Source organism: Pinus tabuliformis, chromosome Q, assembly GCF_031772625.1.
Source record: "Pinus tabuliformis cultivar Carrire ecotype Pingquan chromosome Q, CPIR1, whole genome shotgun sequence".
Lineage (NCBI taxonomy): Eukaryota > Viridiplantae > Streptophyta > Pinopsida > Pinales > Pinaceae > Pinus > Pinus tabuliformis.
In genome coordinates, this window is record NC_142296.1 from 1,224,082,898 (window position 1) to 1,224,092,788 (window position 9,891).

Here is a 9,891-nt window from a genome sequence, read left to right on the forward strand (position 1 = left end):
GTCAATTTGGGGTTTATGACATGAAGGCAAAAAATCAAGGAAAAAGTGACACTTGGCAGTAGTTTTCAAAAAAAATCAAGTGCCTTCTTCAGGCTGCTAAAAATAGATCCATATTTTCTAGGGATGCTCTTTCACTTTTTGTTTTTTTCTTTTTTCTGGAAAAGTTTCCATGCATTTCCCAGAGAGATTGTGCAATAATAGGAAGGACTTTTCTGAGCAAGAAGCTTTTGCGTAGTTTATGGGTTGAGTGGCTCTAGGTTGCCTCTCATGCTCTGCCCAGTTTCCCAGCTGAAGGTTGGATGTCAACTAGATTTGCGCAATTTTAGAGCTGAAGGCTCACTGTCATCTTGGACTCTGCAATTCCCAAGAGCAATGTTAGTTGCCCTCCAAGATTGCGTAATTCACTAAGGCAAGCCTAGAACTGGGTGAAAACAAAGTGAAGAGATTGACTTGTGGGTTAGACAGTAAACCAAGTAAGAAAACACAAGCCATGATACAAAGGATGAGGCTCAATCAAAGCATGAGTACTTGGGTCAGTGCGAGATGAGCTGCTAAGATTTAGGAGGGAGGCTCCAAAACAAAGTGTAGGAAATATTTTTGAGGGTGGTTGTAGTACTACAACATTGGCTACACACTGGTAGAACTCCAACTCTCTGTATGGACCTTGTCTCATGTAAAGCGAGTCTAACTCTTTTGAAAGTATTGTTCGATTCTTTGATTGTCATGGCTTCTTCACTAGCTTGAGTTAGAGATGTAGTCCCTACCATTCTCTTTATTGGCAACACACATACCAAGCCAAGTCAACTAAGTTGTTTCAATTGGGGATGAGTGGTAGATAAATGCACAATTAATATAGATTGTGAGGGTTTTAGTTTCATCTCTGGTGTTACTCTGCTGCGAGCAAGCCTAGACAGTACCCTGATAGAGTCACTTCAGGAACACAAGTATTGATCCGCTACCAGTGATCTTGGATAGTACCCCAATGATGTTACTTGGTTCACCTCTCTACGCAGGAAGTCTTTATCTTCTTTCACCTTTATTTTATTATTATTATTATTATTTCATTTTTCAAAGAATTATGCATAGGCACTTATTTATTTCATGAGGCGAAAGAGGGATCCCGACTTATTGAGAGCAGAAGAGGTTGTCCCTTCAGAGAAGGATGTTTATATATACCTCTGAAATACTTGTTAAGGTTTTCCCCCTCTCCTTACTTTACTTGACTGGGTTGACAAGGGTCAACCAAAAATAGAACACTGATTAGAGTAGGTCGTACTAGTTAAGAGTGCAAGCGTCACGATTTCACCATGATTCTCTCTTAAAGGAACGTATTTCCCATCAGGGTATTATTGACTAGAATAAATGCTAGATTCTCATAAAGAGAGGGAATAGACTAATAACCAAGTGTTGATATTTGTACAAGTTCCTCTTGGATTTCACCTTGCTTGTCTAAGAATTCAAACACAATTTCATGTAGAAACTAACCTATGGGTGCAAAAGAAAAAAACAAAGGAAAGAAGCAAGACAAAAGTAAAACAAAGAAAACAAAACAAGAAAGAAAACACTACTCCTACTCCTAAGCTAAGAAGAGCATGGGCCAACTCATGTGAAATGAAATTTCCAATGCAACCACCGGTGCATTGGTTGACCCATGTAGGTGGCCACATGATTGACGAGAAAGACATTCAAGCAAACCAAGAGAGAAGAAAGATAAAACAATGCATGAAGTTAACATGGCAAGAAATCAATGATATATTTGCAGGGGAATTCAAGTAAGACTGAAGGATCAACAGGTTGAATGTAGGTACCCCTCTTTCCCATGTGCGGACATCATCCACTATATTGTGTCACACACAGATCTTGAAGACTATGACATTGAGAAATTATAATGAGACACAATTTGCCAAACTCAGGGCAGAGAACAACATGTATCAACAGATGTATCATTTACCTCAGCTGATGAACCACATGGATTCACTTTTTTATGAGACCCATGGCTTTGTGAACACCAGAGATATTATAAAGACTTGGGTGAAAGAGCTATAAAAATTGAGGCCGACACCCACCCATGTTTACAAGACAAAGTCACTCAAGAAGGCCTACAAATTCTTGATCATCTTTCCATTCTGATTTTACGGTCAAGAGAGCATGAAGACCTTTCCTGAAAATTGGGTGGTTGTGTTGGATAGGTTGGTGAATGATGGAAGGCCATTGAATTGGTTAGATCCACTGGCTCTTCAGTTGAAAATCCATGTGACTAACGCTCGAAATCCACCCAAGGATGAGCAAGTGAGATTCTACATTTCCGCGTATTTTCTTGATGCAAACTGTGCCTATTTTGTCTCACATGGGTACATGTGGAAAATGTATAGTAATGGTAAATATGTTGTAAGTGAAATTCCAAGTATCACTAGTGGAATGTGACCAATCACTATGTAATGTAATTAGTTATTTATAGAGAAGTTGAAGAGTCATGAGGGTACTCAAAGAGTCACAAAGGGGAATGCCAGGTTCACCCCACCCTTTGTTATAAATAGAACCTCATAACTCATAGAATGGGCATTTAGGAGAGGCTTAGGCTTAGAGAAGGTTTCAGAGTATTTTTACGAGCCTTGGATTCTCCACATTGTAGAGTGAGTATACTTCTTTGGAGGAGCAATTGTTCTTGACTGTAATGTTCCACTATTGGGGCTAGTGGTTGCCAATGGTGTATGTATGGATGGAACTTTCACTTATAAAAATAATAACTAAGCCAGAACACTTTCATGCATATGTTGTTATTCTAGTCGAACTATTCTAGTTGCTTTAACAATGTATGTTGTTTAACTTATGAATTTTCTTATGAAACAATTTGTATGCATTTCTATGAATCTTATTGAATGTGTATTGTTGGATTGACCCGTTAGTTTGGTTTGTGGACTATTCTGCTTTCCAACTTATAAGGTCATTCTGCTCGTGTGTTCCTTTCAGGTTGCATACCATTACAGGAATCTAAGGGGCACGCTTCCTTTTCCCCTCCATGTGTTAGAACTCCCATGCATCTCACTTGACTTACTGCAAGGTCACACACTTGCTTCCAACCAAATTCATCATACTTATCTCTTCGTGCTACCATGGTTAAGGCACTACATTACCATTCACTATTGGGACTCCTACTCCAAACGGTTTGAAGTCTAGTTGGGACTTCTTACCGGGGAGATCCCCTTGAATGTTGGCAAGTCCAACACAATCAACACATTGTTAAGAGATTTCCGTGTTCGAAACTAGTGTTAGCACTTGTCTGGACTCCAATTGCAATTTCAACTCTGCTAATTTACTTTTCACATCTTTGATCATTCCTACACATCCATGGACATGATCTCAGATTCTTTCTTCTGCTTTCATATACCATGCTTCTTACTGCATCACCTCTTTTCTCGGCCGAAAGATCCTATCCAAAATTCACACAGTCAACAAGTCACCACTTTGTACGTCTGATTTTAAAGATGGAACATCATAGGAAAAGAAAGGTAAAAATTGCTAACTTGATCTCGATGCGTTTATCATTTCGGTGGAGTATATTAATTTATTTCATAGCTTGCAACAAGGTGGGAGATTTTTTAACTTTAGGGAATTGAGATTAGTCTAAACAATATTTTTTCATTTCAAATATGCAAAGTTGTGCATTGAAAAACCTCTAGTAATTTGATCACATTCCCCTTTCCGAACACTTTGTGTACAAAGAAGAATTTTTAGGGATCGTTCTAAGGGAAATAAAGCGCAAACATGCATTTTTCTATACATTTCTTTTTCTGGTTCTTGCAACCAATGCATGCTAGTGTCTCTTCCTTCCAACTATAAGTATCGCCCATCTGCACAACAATTTCACACCAAATCAGATATATTGTTACAACACCTCTCTTAGCTTTGCAATATAATATTATCTTGCGAGTGATTCCAATTATTATTGCTTTCCTTGCCGTTAATATTTTTTGTCACATCCCTGCGAGTTGGAGGATTATAGAGGTCCAAAGCTCTTAATTTATGTATAGATGCTTGACCTGAAACAAAAATTATAAGTTGGTATTGATAAGTAGATTGAAAGGAGGGTGCTAGATATATAGGGTAGAACTCGTTCATTGGATGGTGATGTCTATGGGATGGAGGTCTTTGTTAGTATTTCATTTTACCCATAACCACATTCAATGTATCTTGACTTACATCACTGCCTTTGATTGAATGTATACCGTTTACCAACTAGGATCATCTTTCAATACATTAATGTGGTTGGAATTATTATATCGACTGAAAGTAGGTTAAATTATTTTTGGTTTTATTTCTTTCAATTAGTTTTGAAAATTCTAAATAGATTTTATAAATTTCATTAAACTTTTGAAAAAAATAAATATTAAAGTAAATATTTTGCAAATCAAAAATAAATTTTGAACTTTTTAAAATTAGGATTTCTATTTTTTGAATGGTTCATTTACATGAAATGACTAATTTCATGGCGTTTAAAATTGAATTTTTAGAAGAAAAAAAATAGTAAAAAAAAAAATTCTTATATCCAACTAAGTCTCATAACATTTAATAACGGGTACACTTGTCAAATCTTAATATTTATGAAAATACATTGTCATTGTATGAAGTACCAAACCAAGTGTCAATAACATTTAATAAAGAGTACACTTATTAAATCTATTTTAATATTTATTTTTACTATATAGTTTTAATAATAAAAATATACAAGACAATAAATATAGTCATTCATATATTATATTATATTATTTTTAATTTGACAGTTTTTAATTTTTTTAATTAATAATTGGATAATGAATTTAATATAAAATAAAAACGTAGTCTTTAACGCGACTTTTTGAAAGCCTTTCTGGCGATTTTTTCCGGTGAAAATCCGGCAGTGATTTATCGGAATCCAAGTTTGATAGCTAATTTCTGCACAATGAAAGCTTCCCAGGGGTTTTCCAGGGTGCTGAATCCGAATATGCAGTTAAAAAACCATTTTAACTGCAAAAAATCATGATTTCATCTCAATTTCTTCCGCCGGATTCCGTCACCGGAATCTCAAAAAGTCGCATTATAGACAACTCCTAAAATAAATAACATGTTTTTTAGTTACAATATTCAATTAAATTTATTTATTTGCATAAACTATTCAGATTTATTTTTAAATATAGTTTATTTATTTAGATAATTTTTAATTTATTTAATTTTTTATGTTTTTATTATGAAAAATATTGATGTTGTATTTCAAAATTTATATATTTATATTTTTTTAGTACAATTTTTTATATCATAATAATAACAATAATTTAACTTTAAGAGATAAAAATATAGATATTATATGTAAGGCTATCTTAAATTGGGATTTATGATTACTATGTATCATACTTTATATATACATCGTTTTCGAGGTTTTTAACTATATAAACATTTAAATTAATCTAAAGTTGTTATTAATTACTCTTTACATAAGAAGCAGATATTAAGTAGCAACACTGCATATTACACTTGTTTAAATTGTTCTTAATGTTAAGTGGTTTTTTTCCTCTAGAAATCATGACTTATTTCTTAATTTATTAAACTTGTTTAAATTGTTCTTAAAGTTAAGAGATTATTTTTCCTCTAGCAATCATACCTTATTTCTTAATTTTTTTCTTTTGGAATTAGAAAATACAATTTCTAGTGAGATTGTGATTTTTTGTTGTTTAAAATGTACTTCGCTTTTACAAACTTGCAATTAACTTTTTCAAATTAAATAACTTACATTTATTTATGGTTCTTATACACTTTTACTAGACTATCAAAATTTACTAAATAAAATGCTAAAAAAAAATCATTTCATCTATTACTTAAATTAAGTGATTTTGATTCATTAATTATTTTAGGTATTTTCTTTTTTTTTTGGGCTCTCTAAAGACTAATTCTAAGCTCAGGTGACAGCAATATCACAGCTGCATGTTCAACCTTGCTTGCAGCCTGCATTTTCTAGGAAAGGAATTGAAAGGGGAATTGAAAGTACATTTTTATAAGAGTCGTAAATTGGATGAGAGTACCCTCAAGAAAAATGACGTCCCCTTATTGGTATTGTATTGGATTCATTGTGTGTGATTCTTTCCAAAGTTTATTAAATGGTTGGAAAGTTAATATTGATATATACACTACATACATTATGTTTTAGTTTTTATCTTTAAATTAATTTTCAAAGAATATCTGCCCAGGCTTATAAAATTTACAGCTACACCTTTGTAGGGATATTCGTTGTTATGTCTATGTTCTTCTTATCCCTATATTTCTCAGTAATACACGGGAGTGTTTTGGGCGGGGCCTAGTCTAAGAACCTAGCTTGACTACTTCAGGTTTTTTGTTACCAAATCCAAAATTGTTCTTCCGGGTTGCCAGGTAACTAGCTTAGCCTAGCAGCTATCCAGGGTTTCAAATTGAAATTAATTGGTAGCCAACATGCACAACTGTGAGAAAGTGAATTTCATGCTTCCCCATCCAACCACCATCATTGATTTTTAGAGGAGTTTATCGCAGTATTTCATTTAAGATGTGGAAGTCCTACCACTTAATTACTATTCCCAACCTAATGTTATGTTTTTCTAGGTTACTAGGGTTATTAAGCGTCCATGTGTTAGCTTAAAAATATTATCATATATAAATTTATAATATAATTATCCCAGACTGATTCACTAAATGTTATTCTAATTTTTATCACATTGAAAAGTGAAAATTAATGTTTTTGATATATGTATTTAAGAATGAAATTTGTCCAAAGACGTGCAATATAGAGTCTTATTATGTAAACTAAGCTTATGAAACCCACATGTTTTGAACATCTTTAAAAATTTATCATGCAAGCTAAGCTTATGAAATCCACATGTTTTAAACATCTTTAAATCTCTTTTAAGATGTTAACAACATGTTTGACATGGATCCAAAGGTCCAGAAAAACATGGCCTGACTAAGCAACCAATGTCCTTTTTACAGATAGACCTTGTTGTAACTATTTCTTGTCTCAAAAAAGGTTACAATTTTGTTTCCATGAAAAACATGGCTTTACTAAGCAACCAATATCCTTTTTACAAATAGACCTTGTTGTAACTATTTCTTGTCTCAAAAAATGTTACAATTTTCTTTTAGAAATTTTCCAATTTCTATTTCTTGTCTCAAAAAAAGTTACAAGTTTGTTTTAATTTTATAAAAAATCATTAATTTCGTTCGCTGCCAAATTATGTCACCAAACCTCAACTACGAATTAAACACACCAAATATCATGAAGAATGAAACCATGGCAACACAGAATACAAGCAATAGGTCACGTTACAGACGAGCTTAGATAGAGCACATCAGACCGGCAAGTTTTGGGATAATTGACATATATAAACACAATATGTTATATAATTGACCAATGTGGGATATTCTTGAATGCCAAGGTCAAAAAATAAGCAACAAAGGTTATAATTAAATGTCTTGTTCTGCGAATGGTGCATTCCCATAGAGCAGAGGTAGCGATTGTGAAGGTTCAAGTGTCAAAGGAATCTGGAGGACAAAGAACATAGCATAAAGGGGTGTGCATAGAAGGAAGAAATCCACAAGCTTTATAATGGAAAACACATAAAGCTTACCAATTGAAAGATCAAGCCAATGCATCAAGTCTCCAAGTGCATGAAGAGAGAAGTTAATAGATTGTGTGTTGCGCTCCACACATGGTGGCAAATGGAACATGTGGTCTTTGAATCAGAAATTAGATCAGCCCATTGAAGTCACACATGCCGAACATTTGAGAGACTTGGACATAACCCCTCTATATATTTTAAACAATGGATTTCTTGATCATGTTCATGATCGTTAAGATGCAATGGAGGGATTTTTCATTGATCATATATAATTTTACACTAATTCCTCTTCTGAATTATGTCTTCATGGTCATGAGGGAAGATGATAACAGAAAAGATGGAACGTTTTCTCTGTATTCATTACTCTATCGGTATGTTAAAGTGAATATTATTCTAAATGAATATTTCATAGATGAAGACTTGTAGTGTAAATCAAACAAAAGGAATATTTTTCAATGCAAAAAGCATTGCAGGACAAAGAAGCATATAGGGATAGGTTTGCATTTTTCAACGAATGGTGTTGATGTTATTAAATCAACAGTCTAGAATGGATTGCAGACCCCAGGTGTGATAGAGATTTATCAAGGAGGGGGGTCCCCAATGGGTTGTTTCTCCAAACCACTTTTGCTAACGTGGCACTCTGTACAGAATTGTGGATCCCCTAGGGCTTGAAACTGCTTAGCTCCACAAAGACCCCCCCACATTCTGCTTTTGAAAACCACTTCTTATTTACAACACAGAGGAGGGTTTAGTTTGTTGTTGCATCAGCCATATTTCTAAAATATAAAGTTGTTGAATTATGTATTAATGATAGATGAGCTAATGGGTATAATAAGTATTTTTTCCAATCAACATCCTAAGGCTTCACCTAGAATATTTGGAAACAAATTGACTAGTGTGAAATTTCAATATGAAAATGGTTCAACCAAGTTGATTTGTATCAATAAAACACAGCCGGTTTGCAGCTCATGGAATACTTGGAGATATATTTGAAGACTGTTGAAAATGTCCAAAAATTCGTAAACATAAACATAGAAGCATGGTACTGTTCTTTTCTGGTGGAGACATTAAAAAAATGAGATTGAAAGATATTGAATGAATTGCTAAGTTTTAGTGTTGTTCAAAACTACACATTCCATATTACTCATTTCGTGCTCAATCCTTGATGGATGGAAAGTTTGCTAGGAATATCATGTTACTTGTTTTGTATAAAGTCATAGTCAAAATTGGATGCTGCGCAACTTGTCTTATTTCCATTTGTTTTTTAATAGATATCATTGTAACTGTTATCACCCCAAGAAACTCACCTAGGTTGTATATCAGTGATGCTCGGGAACATTATAAACTCAACAAAAATGTTGGATAAAATGATGGATGAATGAAAGAAATGTTGTATATTCAAGCCAGATGACCACTCCTACTATGCTTGACCCCAGGCATGGGTGAACACCCCCAGACTACAAGGCTTTTAACCACCAATTACTCACAGTTTAAACAAAATGTGATGATGGAGAAGACTGACTACACCAGCAGATACACAGGACCCTGTGATGGCCAGCTGCAACTAGTAAAGAGGTCTGTAAATCTGTTATCTGATACTCAGAGAGGATGACAGCTCTTCTGGTATTAAAACAACAGAAACCTGCAAGCAATTTCAATGAAACAACTAAATTCTAACACAGAGTTGGGATGACAGCCCCTCTGATGCTAAACATTCACAACACATGAATAAATGCAAAACAGGCACAGCCTGGAACATAGAAGAAGTGAAAAGTGAGCAAATGACAACAAAAGAAGCTTGTATTAGTTGGAAATGAAGACCAGACACTGCAGGTCTCACAGTAGTTACAGTCTCCAGAAGTTGAAGCTTACAACACAATAACATTCATCTAACACTCATCAACCTATTACATCGTTTTTCTGGGTATATATAGAATCAGTTTACAAAAATCTCTGCTAGGGTATGCGTGGAGGTGTCTTAATTGACCACCAACCGCATTTACAAACTATTATGGGCTTCTGATAAGATTTGAATGTTTTAATGAACAAAATGGCTCTTTCTGTACTTTGATGTACTTTTTGAACAGGTGAAATATTATCTTTATAATTTTCAATCACTGCTGCTGTCATTGATCTGCTCAAGGATCATTCTCCTCGTCCTTGGCCGTGCTGTGTTGAATGCAGGTAGCTGAGAATTTAACGCACAGAGTACAGGGAGTTGATGGCTTGCTTTCTCCTTTGCGCGCGCAGAACAGGCCTGAAAAAACACTGA